Raw genomic sequence first — 14296 nt, 5'->3', positions numbered from 1 at the left:
CCCACGGAACTCCCTACGTTCAGGGCTAAACTCGCCACAGACAGACAAGCAGAAGTCACCTTCTTGGAGTGACCTGGAACTGGCCTTCCATCCGAGGGTATTGACACTTCATCCTGGAAGTAGACAAATAACTGCCTGCAGGTCAGACCTGGCCCACGGCCTGTTTTTGTAAAGTTTATTGGAATGTAGCCACGTCTCATTCCTGTATGTGTTGCTTATGGCTGCTTTCGTGCTACGGTGGCGGAGGAGAGCCTCAAATGTTTGCTCTCTGGCCACTTACTGAAAAAGCTTGCCGACCCCTGAGTTAGCCCATCAATCAAGCAATGAAGCTTCATTCCTGAGGGTTTTCCAGAAGATTTCTGGTTCTCCCTCTTCTGTACCTGGAGGCATTGTGCTCAGCACAGGGTGGGTACTAAAAACAATTGTTGAATGAATGAACCATCACAATTGGTTATTTTACTTGCCATTAAACAAATGAAAAAAAAACACAGCTTTTAGAAGAGGTAAGTATCCAGCCAAAGGACTGAGTTAGAAAGGGCTAGAATTAGAGTTTGTCTCCATCCACGGTACAGTTCTTTCCTACAAACCTGAAGCAGGGATCAGGTAGAATCTCGAGAGAAATCTGCATATGGAGCCAACGGTAGATCCTTTACAAGAAGGGCTGGGCTGTGGGGTCGGGAGAGGTGGTAAGGCCGTAGGAAACGGTAGAGGATCATCTGAAGGGATAAGAAGACCCTGTCCTCCTGGGAAAATTGATATCTTGAGATTATATTTAGCTAATTTGTCCTACAGAGTGAGCCTCTATCTAGACCCACTTTCTTCTTGACTGAATGTAGATATTCCACCTGTAAGTGAAGAAGGGACACAGTCAGGACAGATGAAATGAGTGCGGCATGCTTACCGGAATACAACTCAAAATGAGCCAGGTTCTGGACTCAGGCGTATTGACGGAGTCACAGGGGCATTCACAGAAAGCCTGGACAGCCACTTGGCCTCTCCACCCCAGAGTGACATGCCCACCCCACCCCAGGAAGAGCCTCTCCCGATTCAGAGGACCTCTCCAGGACTCGTCCTCTTGAACCCGGTGAGATCCAGCTTTCTCGAGGTCACCTGGCCCCGAACAGTCACAGAAAGTGGGGAGTCGTTGGTCTTCAATGATTGGAATCCTCTGTTGTCATTCCCCAATAAACCACACACACAGCGCATCATCCACCATTTCTAGGCTCTGTTTCCTTCAAACGGAGTGAGGACGTGTGAGTGCCAAAGACTACGTTTTCAGTTGTTTTTTCTCTTTCTCGCCTGTACTCTTGTCTCACGTTTACTTCACCAGAGCGTTGTTGCGTCACCACAGACTGGATTCTCTCCAAAGCACTAACTTTGCTTGCAAAGAAACAATCCTAATTTGTGCACTCGTACTTCATTCCATTATGGAATAATGATTGCGTCATTTAATTAGTAGTAACAGGGACAGATTGAAAAGAAACACACGTCACACATGAGAAGCACACAGCAGCTCAGGGGATGGGAACGGATGAGCCCAGGAAAATCAGAGGTGCTGGCTGCAATGGTCTGACGTGTCCTGGGCACGGGTCCAGGGCTTCTTTGAGGGGGACGGGCGGCCTCCAGTAATCGGGGCGTCGGTTAACTGAAGGTTGTTTCAGAGGGTTCTGCTATTCAAGCACATATGCTGTGGCCTTTTGTCGCGTGCAGAGCACTGTCCTGCATAAGCCTCATGACCCTCTGAGGCAGGCAGAGAAGGCTTCCGTACCAGGAAGGTGAGGATCGGGGACGTAAAGTGACTTTCTCAAGAATCAATGCCAAGTAATGATCTCCTTTGTGTCTGCCCTGGGCTCAGGGGACACGTGGAAAAGAAATCCATGGTTTATAGAACAGAAGTGATAGAGCTGGGTTCCAAACCCAGAGGATCTGATCTGAGGTTTCAACATCCCTCCAGCTCCCTGACAAGGTCTGTGTGGAGCGTGCCCTGTGCTCACGCCTGGCTCGGGTGCCCAAGATGCAGCCCATTGCTTCTCCTCTGTTCAGAGCCTCATACTTTCTAATTCCTACTCCTCTCCCCACCTTTCCCCTGGCCCAGGGGAGAAAGGCCACGCCTTCCATCTCTTTAGGTGTTACTGTTCAACCCTTCTGCAACAAGGCCTGGAAAGGAGCAATGGAGTGCATGAGGTCAAGGCCAAAGCCCTTTGGAGTGTGGCGGGGGGGGGTCCCCCTGAGTTCCGCTCTCCCTACATCACCTTCCCCTCGACCCCATCTCTCACCTCCAACTCCGAGACTTCCCACACTTATGCAAAACATCCCGGCCTGACTCCCCGTGCGCTCTAGGGCAAACCCTAAACCTCAGAGTGAGATTCTGAGGGGCTGATTTGCCTGACGCAATGAGACACAAACAAGCCTGGGGTGAACCGCTGGGCCAGAGCTGTTTCTCGGGATTAGTCACAGGGTTACCCACTCACGAAGGCCCCTCCCCCAGCTCCCCCTCCAGCCCCAGTTAGTCTGGGAGGCTGGCCTGGTTACAAGCACGGCCAGATGAACAGGAGGTGAAGGGGAGAGCAGAGCCGGGGTTGCGGGGGGGGAGGGAAGGAAGGACATTCGCCAAAGAAACCACAGCGACCTTCCGCCTGGGTGGGGTTTCTCTCTTCTAACTTGCCACCAAACCTCTCTAAACTGCCTGTCAGCACCCCGGCTTCCTGCTGGGGCTACTAGGAGATCTTTAAGGGAGGGGGAAGGTCCCCCAGCCCCATCTCAACTCCCAGAGAAGGCAGCAATTTCCTGCGGTTCATTTCTCAGTAAATAGCTATTAAAGCCTGTTTCCTGCCAGGTATGGATTAACCATGGAGCTGAGGGTCATTAAGGCAAAGACATCAAATAGCACACTCGCCAAGGGTGGGGGCTTCTGTTTATGGGGATCATCGCCGTATCTTCCAGGATGGCAAATCAGTCAGTAGAGGCACTCAGCAAGTATACTTTGAATGCATGAAGGACACAAGGAGTGGTGGACGTCTGGGCCTGGGTGGCTCTGACGGTTCAACATCGGACTCTTGATCTCAGCTCAGGTCGTGATCTCACGGTTGGCAGGATGGAGCCCCAGCTCTGTGCTGACAGTGCAGAGCCCACATGGGATTCTCTCTCTCCCTCTCTTCTCTGCCCCTCCCCCACTTGCTCTTTCTCTCTCTCTCTCTCTCTCTCTCTCTCTCTCTCTCTCTCTCTCTCAAAACAAATAAATTAAAAAAATAAAAATAAAAAAATCAAACATACTCCAGGCACCAAGAGAATGTGCCATGGGATTTCTAATCATTTTGGGTCCTGAGAAGGCTTCTTAGCAGAAATGATGACCTGGTCAGGATCCAAGGGTTTACGGAGGAAGCAGCTAGAGACATGGGAGGATGGTTGCCAAGAAAGGGTCAAGGTGACTCTGAAGAGGACAGCCAGGCCAGACTCGTGAGCTGAAGAGAGACTGGCTTCTTCCTCCCTTAGCGTGAGGTGTCGCTCCATCCAAGATCAGCAGGAAGCGATGTGGGCAGACCTGTACTGGCCTCATGAGTGGAAAAGCCTCTCGTCTGGGAGCGTTTAGGTGTATGTGACAATGAGGAGCTGACGAATTCACCTTGGCAGTGGCTGAAGTTTAAAGGAATGTGTTCCCAATCTGTTACAGGTTGACCTTCACGTCGCTCCGTAATGTATGTCACCTAACAGCCACCAGCATTGCGTTACCACGTGCCAGGTGCCGCTCTACGTGCTTCGTGATTGGGAACATCCGCTTGCTCCATCCTCACCGTGACTTTGTGACTTCACTGCTATGATTATTATCCTGTTTGAAAGAAGAGGCAATCGGGGTGTGACATTCAGGCCTAGATAGTGGAAGGTAGTGCCAGAGTCATCCTCCGTTGCTACTCAGTACAGAGGGTTCCAGAATTCTCCATTGCCCGGTGAAGGGTTTGGGGAGGAAGGCAGCTCAGGAGCTGCGGTGGGGAGGCTCAGGAACCAGATGGGGCCTGATGGAGAGTCTGCCAGCTGCCAGAGGACCCACAGCGCCAGCCACAGTAAGGTGGGGCCTCAACGGCAGGATGAGACGGAGCGCAGCATCTGGGCCATAGCTGGCACCTCTCCGTGAGTCCTTAGAGACCCCTTCTCTTTTTCCACCACGGGATTATCTCCTTTGTGGATACACGTCTGCCTCTTTCCTGGTTGACGCCCTCATTCTGGCAGAACATTCCCTTTTGTAGCATCCTAAGCCAGGAAAACTGGAAGGCAAATTTAGAAGATATTTGTGTTTTATTTTTATTTAATTTTTTTAATGTTTATTTTTGAGAGAGAGAGACAGAGACAGACAGACAGAGGGTGAGCAGGGGAGGGTCAGAGAGAGAGGGAGACACAGAATCCCAAGCAGGCTCCAGGCTCTGAGCCGTCAGCACAGAGCCTGACGTGGGGCTCAAACTCATGAACTGTGAGATCATGACCTGAGCCGAAATCTGAGCTGAAGTCAGATGCTTAACCGACTGAGCCACCCACGTGCCCCGAAATGTGTGTTTTAAAAATGGCCTTAGAGCCTCTTCACGATCATTATTTTGACTGGGTATAAACTCTACATTGTAAGTCAGTCTTTTTTTCAGCATGTTGAAAACAGTGCCTCTTTGCTTCTAGTTTACAGTGTCACTGCTGGTGAGCCCACACTTGGTTAATAGTTTGGCTGGGTATAGAATTCTAGGGTGTAAACTAGCTTCCAGAACTAGTGTTGAGAAATCCAGTGCCATCCTGTAACCTGATCTCTTACACATGTCTTTTTGTTTTTGTTTTTGTTTTTCATTTTTCCTTCCTGGAAGCTTTCAATATCTTCCCTTTATCCATGGTATTATGACATTTCGCAATAATTTGCCTTGATGTGGGTCTTTTCATCATTGGCTGTGTGGAGCATGTGGTGAATTCAGTCAAGGAAACTCGTGACTTCAGTTCTGAGAGTTTTATTTTTGTATTATTTCCTTAAATATTGCCTCCCCTGTGTTTTCTCCATTTTCCTCTCTTTGGAACTCTATTTGGATGCCAGATATCCTAGATGTACCCTCCAATTTTCTTATCTTTCCTCTTCTCAGTCTGGTTATCTCTTGTTTTTACTTTCTGAGAGTTCTTCTCATGTTCCAAATGTGTCGTTTAACATGTTTTTTTGGTCTGTTAATGCTAATTTTCAAGAACTCTATTTTATTCTTGGTTTGAGCCCCCCTTTTCTTTTTCCATTGTTTTTTTTAATGCAAAATCTTCTCTACTCACTGATGATATGCCCCATAATTTTTTGAAATCCATTCATACTTATGGATCACAAGGGGCACCTGGCTGATGTAGTCAGTAGAGCATGTAACTCTTGATCTCAGGGTCATGGGTTCAAGCCCCCACATTGGGCATTGAGATTACCTTTAAAAAGTTAAAAATTTCAAAAATAAATAGAAATAAATCGAGTCACCCAATATCAGGTGAAAATCTCTGTGAGGTTGAATGGGGCTTATCCATTGATGAAATTCACTCCAAGGTAATTGTGGGGAACTAAGCATTTCACTGAGGGACTCCTCCCCACCGCCAACTGTCAGGAATATCCCCATTACATAGATGGGAAAACTGAGTAAATAAGTAACTCAGTCACACTCACACAGCCGACTGGGGTAGCTGAAATTCAAACCAAGGGCTTCTCCTTCCAGAAACAGTGTTCTGCATCATGGGGCCACACTGCCTTGTAAAGCAACATCAGCTGACACATGTTAAGTGCTTTCTGTACCCCAAGCCCTGCCCTGAGCCCCTAAAACCCCTCAATCAATTTAATCCTCACAACAGCCCTTTGAAGTAGGTGTTATTAGTAGACCCATTATTGACGAGCAGTCTGAGACGCAGAGATGCTAAACAAGGCGCCCAAGATCACACAGCTGGTAAGAGTTAGAAACAGAACCTCGTTGTTGGCAATCGGGCCCTAGAGCCTTCTTGCTTAGAGTCTCAGGCTCCAGGTCCCCCATCTGAAAATGACGATGTAGTTCCTGATGCAAAGAGTTATTTTGAGGATGAAACAAGAGAACACATGTAAGAAATATGTACATGATAGCCCTTCAGCAAATGTTATTTTCATTAAAAAACATTCCCCATCTCTGGGGCTTTTCATTTCTTTAAAACCAGAAGCTATAGTTTGGGACTCCCTGAGGCTTTTCTTGGCCGTGAACTTCATGGTTCCAAGAGCTGGGCTGCAGTGCTGGGGAGGCGGGGGGTGCTAACTCAGAGGAGTGTGATGGGGAGGGAGCAGGGGTGGTGGGGGGAGGCATCAAGACCCCAGGACATAGTGGAAGGAAAGAATCAGGAGGTAGGAGCCGGTACAACATATTCTGGACCATTCCATTCCCCAACTGGGGCCCAGAACATCACTCCTGTGTTCCCAAATAGCTGTGAAGTTCAAATAACAGACTCCAACTGACACATAAAAAGGAACACATGTAACCACTTACAGGCCAATTAATATCGGGGCGGGGAGAGAGCCACGGGGCGGGAGGCCACTGGGGTTGAAGTGAACGGAATGAGGCCCGTGCTTCCGGCCCTCTGGCTGAAATGGGCTATTATGTGTCATCAGGAAACTTAAGAAGGGGGGGAAAAACAACCTCTGATCAAAGTCCCTTTTGTCAACTTCTAACAGATTAATAGATGACAGATTTTGCACTTAGAGCTCTACTACAAGGTCAAGGGCAGTGAAATGGGGCTTGTTGGGACTTTTTTCTTCTTTGGTTCAGCTGCGAGGCTGCAGTCCTCATCATTCTGACAACTTGGCTGCCTGAAATGGCTCTAGGAAGGTCTGCCTTCCCTGGGGTTCATGTTGGGGAGTGGGGGAAGGAGGCCCCTCCTTAGTACCCATAGCTGTGACTTTCCCTGCTCAGCCTCCTGCTAGAAGTCCTCTTTCCCTGCAGCCCAGACCTGATCATACCACTGCCCCCAATTCCCAAATTATAGCCGCACGGTGGCCCTCGACAGACAACGGAAGGAAGACACTTCTAAGCTTGGTGTCTAAGTCCCTGGTGACTTGGCCTTCCCCCCATCTCCCCAGTGCATTTGTATTGGTCACACCAGATCACTTGTGGCTCCCCAGATCCCCCTTGCCTTTCTGCCTCCGCATCTTGGCCTCCTCTGCCATCCTTTCTGTTCTTCCTCAAGGTCCTACTAATCCATCAACGGCATGCCAGTGTCAGCTCCTTTCAGAAGCTCTCTCTGACCTGCTGCCCTGCTTTTCCAGACCAAGGAGAAACTCTATCCTCTGTGATCCTAAACCCTTCAAATAGGCAGCCTTTGACCTGGTGCCTTACTATAGAGCCATTATCCACTCATGGGTCCATCATTTCCACTTGGCCGTCTGCAGGGACCACTATGACACCCAACACGGAGCAGGCACTCTCCGTTACATAGATGTGGGTACATGCAGGGTGATCACCAAGGTGTAAAGGATCGTGGAAGAGGACCCCAAGGTCACCCAAATGATTTCCACCCTGGGCAGAATCTGTGACTTGCTTCTACAGTCTATGGCAAAGGTAATGGGATGGCATTTTCATGATTAGGCTACGTTACAAGGCAAGGATGATGGGCTTTCAAGCACATGATTATGGTGCTTTATATAAAACTCCAGACCTGAGTGAAAGTTTCTCCTCACTGACCTGATGACATTATCAGCCATGTTGAGAAAGCCCATATGATAAGAAACTGGGGGGCTGGCTTCCAGGACCTATGGGCAGCCTCCAGCTCACAGCCAGCCAAAGGCCAGGGACCTCAGTCATAGAGACACAAGGAAATGACTTTGGCCACAATCTAACTGAGCTTGGAAGTGGATCTTTCCCCAGTTGAGCCTCCTGATGAGACTGCAACCCAGCCTGGACCTTGGCTGCAGCTTTGCCAGCTCTTGTGTAGAGAACCCAGCTGAGCCACACCTGGTTTCTGGGCTAATGGAGCCTGTGAGGTGACAAAGTGTGTGTTCTTTTAAGTTGCTACATTTGTGCTAACTTGTTACTCAGCAGTTAACAAACTGATGCAGAAATCTTTCCTAAAGTATGCGTTCTCTTGGGTGTGGAAGACCCATATAGTGCAGGGGAGAGTCCTGGGAAGTTTACTCCTATCTGTTGTAAGTTCTTACACTGGTGAGAAATGTTTGCCAACCATTTCATAGAAGATTCCAGAACAAGGGTCTGAAAAATGAACATGGGATCAGTCCTTGGGAGAGCGACATAGGAAAGTGAGAAACCATAGTTGGACAGGGAACAGGGAGAGCCCTGGATCTGAAATCAGGTTCCGGGCTCCAAGCTCTGCAGTTCATCTGCAAACAGACTTTGAACAAGGCAGCTCCCTGCCAGGCCTCTCCTTTCCATAATTTTAGGATTGCTTACCATGAAAGATGCATATTTACTAACCTCACTGAGACAGAGACAGAGAGAGAGAGAGAGAGAGGGAACGAATTAGTGTAGGAGACAGAAAGCTATGTCAGAATCCCAGGCTAAAGTAGGCATCTACTGGCCTAGCTTCCCCCACCCCGTATTTCCAATAGGGCATATATTCCATGTGCTTAGGGTAATGCTAAGCTTGGCCCTCTTCCCACCTATAGGGAGGGTCACCAGGACCCAGAGTTGGCCAGAGTACCCCAAGTCTCTGGCCACTATACTAGTTCAAAAATGAGCACATTTGGGGCAGCTGGGTGTCTCAGTCCGTTAAGCATCCGACTTCAGCTCAGGTCATGATCTCGCGGTTTGTGGGTTCAAGCCCCACGTCAGGCTCTGTGCTGACAGCTCAGAGCCTGGAGCCTGCTTCAGATTCGGTGTCTCCCTCTCTCCCCGCCCCTCCCCTACTTGTGCTCTTTTTCTGTCTCAATAATAAATAAACATAAAAAAGTTAAAAACAAAACAAAAACAAGCATATTTGCCACGCAGGACTTTGCTGACAGGGTTGATGGAAAAGATTCTCTTTCTGCTGGGGTTGCTAACCTCATACGATGTGACTTTGTGGACAGTTTAAGATATGGGGCTGCCTTGTAGAAAAGCCCCTATATAAGGGAGCCCTGGTAACATGAAGCCCTTGAACCCAGCCATCTCTACACCATCTGCACTTACTTAACCTGATAAATTATCTTTTTATTCAAAGGAGTCTGGGCTGGGTTTCTGCCCCTTGTAACCCAAAGAATCTTAACTAATGTCGATAGTTATTTCAACGGAGCATATAATTTCACTCGAGGTCTCTGGAAAACCAGAGCAAAATGGGAACCACGCTGCGTCCCATGACTCTTGTTCTCTAATATCACAAACCCCAATGCACCGTGGAAGAGCGCCTTTCCTCAAAGGGCTCGGGCCTCACGTTTTCTCATGGTCTTTCGCACGGGTGGCCCGGAGCGACATCTCCCACAGCTGTTTTGGAAATGACGCAGAAACAGTCCTCATGTGGCTGGCTGCCTTTTGGACTGAACCTTGACAAAAGACCAGGAAAAGAAACCGAGCGTCAGGCGGCATTTGTGAGGACCTCCTGGGTCTTCACCCAGAGAGGCAGGCGGGCCACTGGTCATCCCTGGCCCCTCTCGATGGCCTCCTCAGGAGCACCTCCCAATGCGGCTCTGAGGTTCTTCGAATCCGTCTACTCTTCGGTTGGAAGGTTGGTGTTTTCTTGCAAGGGACCACAAAGCCATATTACATTCAAAGTTAAATAAACAAACGTTTGAATCTGTGCTTTATTGGTTCCATACCATCTGCCATCTGGTTTGGGGGAGCAAAGAAAACTGTGGTTTTGTTGGTTTGTGTGTGTGTGTGTATGTGTTGTTGTTGTTGTTGTTGTTGTTGTTGGGTTGGTTTTTTTTCTTCTTTCCCCTGTGAAAACTTTCTAAGGTTGAACACTGGCAGCAGTCCGGGCTGGTTAAAAGCCACCTAGTTTCCCACATCCTAACTCTCAGCTGAATGTTGGAGGCTGGTCTGGGTCCCCATCTGCTAGGCAGCCTGTTGTGTGAAAATGAGGTCTATACATACGCAGAGCTGCACAGCCTGGTTTCCAGGATCTAAAGGATTGTTATGAGTGGAGCACAAGAAGGGCTTATTTAATGTTGACAATCTGCGCCCAGACCAAAGGCTAGAGCCGGGTGTGTGGAAAAGGAACAGAGGAAACCTGATGTCTGAGCAGCCTAGGCTGTCAGGAAAGGCAGCTACGCCTTCAAGACCCTGGGTTGTGAGAGACTTCGAACTTGTAAGGACTTGAAGGAGAAAATAGGTCCCAGACACTGGGTGGGAAAGATGCCCCAGCCTGCCTGGAATCTTTAATCTGGAAATTGCAATGGCTCTTGGGGGGTTGGGGAGGGGGCACATTCCATGGTGGGTGTGGGGTGAGGGCTAACGTCTCTGCATCTTCTGTTGGTCCAGCTGTTTTTGGCCAGCAGAGCTTGGAGCTGCTTTAACAGAGTGGGGATATCCTGGGGGAGGGGAGGAGGGGAGGGGGGCGGGACAACAAGTATCAAACCAGGGGAAGTACCCTCAGAGCACCAATTTCCACGCCTCTTAAGCCAGGCCTTCAGCGTCCTTGTCTAGAAAATAAAGACAGACTTAGGCATGGGTCACAAATGCACAGGCTGTGGGGCCAGGCAGGTAATGAAACTGAGTGAGTGGCTGGGTGGGGACCAAGGCAAACATGCTTGTGGCCAAAGGGTGGTGGGGACTTAACCAGCTCCAGCGATGGTGGTCATGCGGGAACCCGGCCCAGTGTGGCCCGATTTCCCAGGTTCTCAAGAAAGGCCAGATTTTTTTTTTTTTTAATGTGAAAACACCCAGTGTTTCAATGCTGGCAACGAATACAGTTGCCGAAAGGACATCTCATCCAATAAAAGCCATCTGCAGCCCACATAAAGCCCACAGGTGTCCAGTTGGTGACTTCTGTGGGAAAAACTCAAGGAGACAGTCTTGGGAAAGCCTGGAACAAAGGCCACGTTTTCCCTTGAAGAAGGGCAGGAAGGCTAGTCCAGGCACCTCGATCCTTCCCTTGTCTACACGGGCCTCGGACAACATGGAGTATTTCCAGGCACTGGCTCCTCTAGGCTTGGTCCACAGGAGCTGGGAGGAGTCTTCCCTGAGATGTCCTCCTTTTACTCATCGTGAGCCCCCGTGGGGGTGGTGAAATCCCAGGGCTGGGTCAGCCCTTCCTCCCGGCCCTTCATGGCACAGACTCTCCCCGGCCACCCCGCTCTGAGCTTCCCAGTCTTTCTGCTCTGTGACTCCCTGGTGGGAAAGAAATGTGTGCGTGGCATGTTCCTGTCACACCTATTCCTAGGTCCCCGCAGCCTGGTCCTCTCCCTGCCGCCTTTATAGTATCACAAGTCCGCCAACTGGGACCCTGCACAAAGTGAAACACGGCCATTTCATCTCTGGTCAGATGTCACCTCTCTTCCTGACTGCCTCAGCCACCAAAGAACTTTTAGTCCGTTTTTTTCTGGAATTTTTTTGTTTGTGCATTCTTTCTAACAGACGTGTGAAAACCTCCTAGGCTCTGTTTAAGACTCTGAGAAACACAACTCGGATTTTTTCTTGGTACTAAAACCTGCATATTTATATTTCAAACAATGTAATCAAAACAATACAAATTTCTCCATTTCCCCCCTTTTTTTGGCTTAATGAATATCATTTATTCAGTATGAATGTGTTGAAAACAAAGGTACATTAAATCCTGCTAAGCTATTTGAAAAAAAAAAAGGGTAGGGGACTTGGTCTCCCATCAACCACCATCTTGCCATGGGGTCTTGGTGAGTCATTCACTCCTCTGAGCCTCATTGGCCTCAACTGCCATAGGGACTGGAGGGCATACGACCCCACCCGACTCTACATTTCTGCAGAGCAAGCATGCGGGGGTGGGGAAAGGGTGAGAGCATTGCGAGGAGGGAGGCAAGCATGGTTAAGAATTCCCACTGTCAAAAAATCACAGGCAGACAGACTCCATGCTATATAGGCACAAAACCACACAGACTGGAATTCCTCTTCTAGAAATAAGGACAGACTCTGACTCATGGGGGCAGAGGGTAGGTCCCGCTACCTCTAAGTTCTAGAGCCTAGCACAACTCATGTGCAGAGTCTGGAGCCGTCACTGTGAAGTTCCCTCAGGTGAGAATCAGCTGGAATGGACTGAGTTGGCATTTCACAGCTCTTCCATCCCCTCGAGCCTTTCGTCACCCTGTGAGGTAGGACGCAGGTAGACACTGCTGTTTTCCAAACAGAACTGGCAAACGGAGGCTTGGTAAGGTGAGGCCACTTGGCAAAGCTGGGCTGGTGGAGAACCACATCTAGATCCCAAGTCTCTCTGAGCGGTAACTCTCGGTGACTCCCAAACCTTGCCGGGGACACATAGTCTGGAAGCGAAGGTGCTGTCTGAAAGACCTAGAAACATAGGAGATATTTAACCAGCTGATTTGGTATCAAATCGGACCCAGACTCATGCCAGATTCGAACATGGAAATTACATGGAGGCATCAAAGATTTCGGAAAATCTATGGGAGTCAAAATTAACATGAAGAGAATGCGATTGCTTATGTGATTTTATTTTCTATGGTTTGCAACATTATTTAATTTTCCAGGGGCAATACCCCACCCCACTTTCACCCATCGGCAGGACACACCCCGTTAGCACTCACTGTGGTCTACCCAGGTATACGGGTATCTGGCTGGGTCCAAGATCATCTCAGCACATTGGGCAGCTCTGCGAGTCCTGGGTTCCCCGGGTGAACCCTGTGGCCAGTGAAGGGCAGGTAACAAACACGCACGCACACGGCACACACGCACACAAGCTCACACACAAAGAGGGGAAACCACATTTGGTCTGGGCTGACCCCAAGCTGAGGAAGAAACTTCGAAGAGTGACTATACCCTCAGTAAATCAAGATGTGGGATTCAAACCACTTCCTCCCCCAGCTTTGTGTTAGGGACATCGTATACCTGCTCTCGGAGAGGGCTAGCAACCCCAAGAGGGGGCAAAACCCCACTCAGATGCCATGTGACTTACCCACGGACACAGCTCACAAAAGGCAGGGCCGGGATAGGCATCCAGATCTGCTTCATCTACTGGAAGAGGCCTCCCTGGACTCCAGCCTTCAAGGATCCCTGGATGCCAAGGCCCCTGGCCCCCGGTCTGTGAAGATGTCTAGGGTGCAGCCCACAACTGAATGCTGGGCCACTTCCTGTGCTTTCATCTGCCCCATCAAATCCAACTGGGTGTCTGGGACAGTCTCCGCCCATTTCCTGGGCTCTTTTCCCCAGAAGGAGGTTCTGTAACATCCTCTAAGTGCTGTGGCCTTTCATCTAGTCAGACACCCCCTCGGAGACTAAGGTTAAATTACAAGGCCCAGCCCTCCTTTCCAGAGAGCGTCCCACAAAATCTTTGGTTGCTGACCAGCAAGTGGGACCTCTTTAGGTAGAAGGCGTTTTCTATCTTTGGAGCTACGACCCCACCCCTTCCTGCTCCCCTATTCTCCCAAAAGGAAAGGCAGGAGTCTTGGATCCTAGGGTCATGGGCCCTTTGGCGTAGGCACTGAACTCACCCAGCCCTCTTCAGTCTGGTCCCTGCTCCACACTCCTTACGGGGTGGCTTGTGTAGCCCCTGCCTGGCCGTCTCTGGCCACAGGGAGCTGGCTACCTCTCAGAGAATCTTCTTGCAATGCAAGCAACACTGAGCATTAAGATATACTTTCTCAAAAGAGCTGACATCTGCCCCTCTGTCCATGAGGACTCACAGGAAAAGACAAATGGCTCCTCAAAGTCACAGCCACCCCTGGCAGCAGGGGCAGCAATTCCAAGTCTTAGATGGCCTGTCATCTCTTTGTGTGCTTGAGCAAGTCATTCCTATCCTTCCTGGCCTCCATGTCTCAGCTCTCAAACAGGGAAGGCCTTTTCAATCTGTGCTTCTGTCCGGGTGGGGGCAGCCTTAGACTCAAGGGCTCAAGGCTCCTGGCAGCCAATACTGTGAAAACCATGAACGGGACCCGGGTCTCAGGCTTCTGCTCTGTTGTGCTATTTCCACCCCTGGAGACAAGACAGCACCACCAGGATACAAACACAACGAGATGAGGAGGAGCGTTACACACAGTTGAGGTAGAAGTGATAAGATGGGGTCCAAAGCGTTTCCGTGGAGATAGAGAGCTGGTAGCAGGAAGGCGACACGGCAGGACAGGAAGACCTTGAGCTGAGACGGAAGAGACAAGGACCCTCATCACAGCTCAGTCATCAACTAGCTAGCTGACCTTGGGCATTTTGCTTGACCTCCCAAGTCCTTC

At 49.7% G+C, this 14296-nt stretch overlaps 1 long non-coding RNA gene across 1 annotated transcript; it reads right to left on the bottom strand.

Annotated features, from left to right (window-relative positions):
* Positions 1-11609: 11609 nt before the first annotated feature.
* On the bottom strand, positions 11610-13188 carry LOC115302043. The gene is made up of 3 exons (XR_003913401.1): positions 13030-13188; positions 12662-12755; positions 11610-12407 (listed from the first exon to the last, which is right to left on the bottom strand). It is a non-coding gene; the product is annotated as an uncharacterized LOC115302043 (long non-coding RNA).
* Between the last annotated feature and the right edge of the window lie 1108 nt (positions 13189-14296).

Source organism: Suricata suricatta, chromosome 9, assembly GCF_006229205.1.
Source record: "Suricata suricatta isolate VVHF042 chromosome 9, meerkat_22Aug2017_6uvM2_HiC, whole genome shotgun sequence".
NCBI lineage: Eukaryota > Metazoa > Chordata > Mammalia > Carnivora > Herpestidae > Suricata > Suricata suricatta.
The sequence above is the reverse complement of the archived record's forward strand: the minus strand, read 5'-3'. Positions and strand labels throughout refer to the sequence as shown.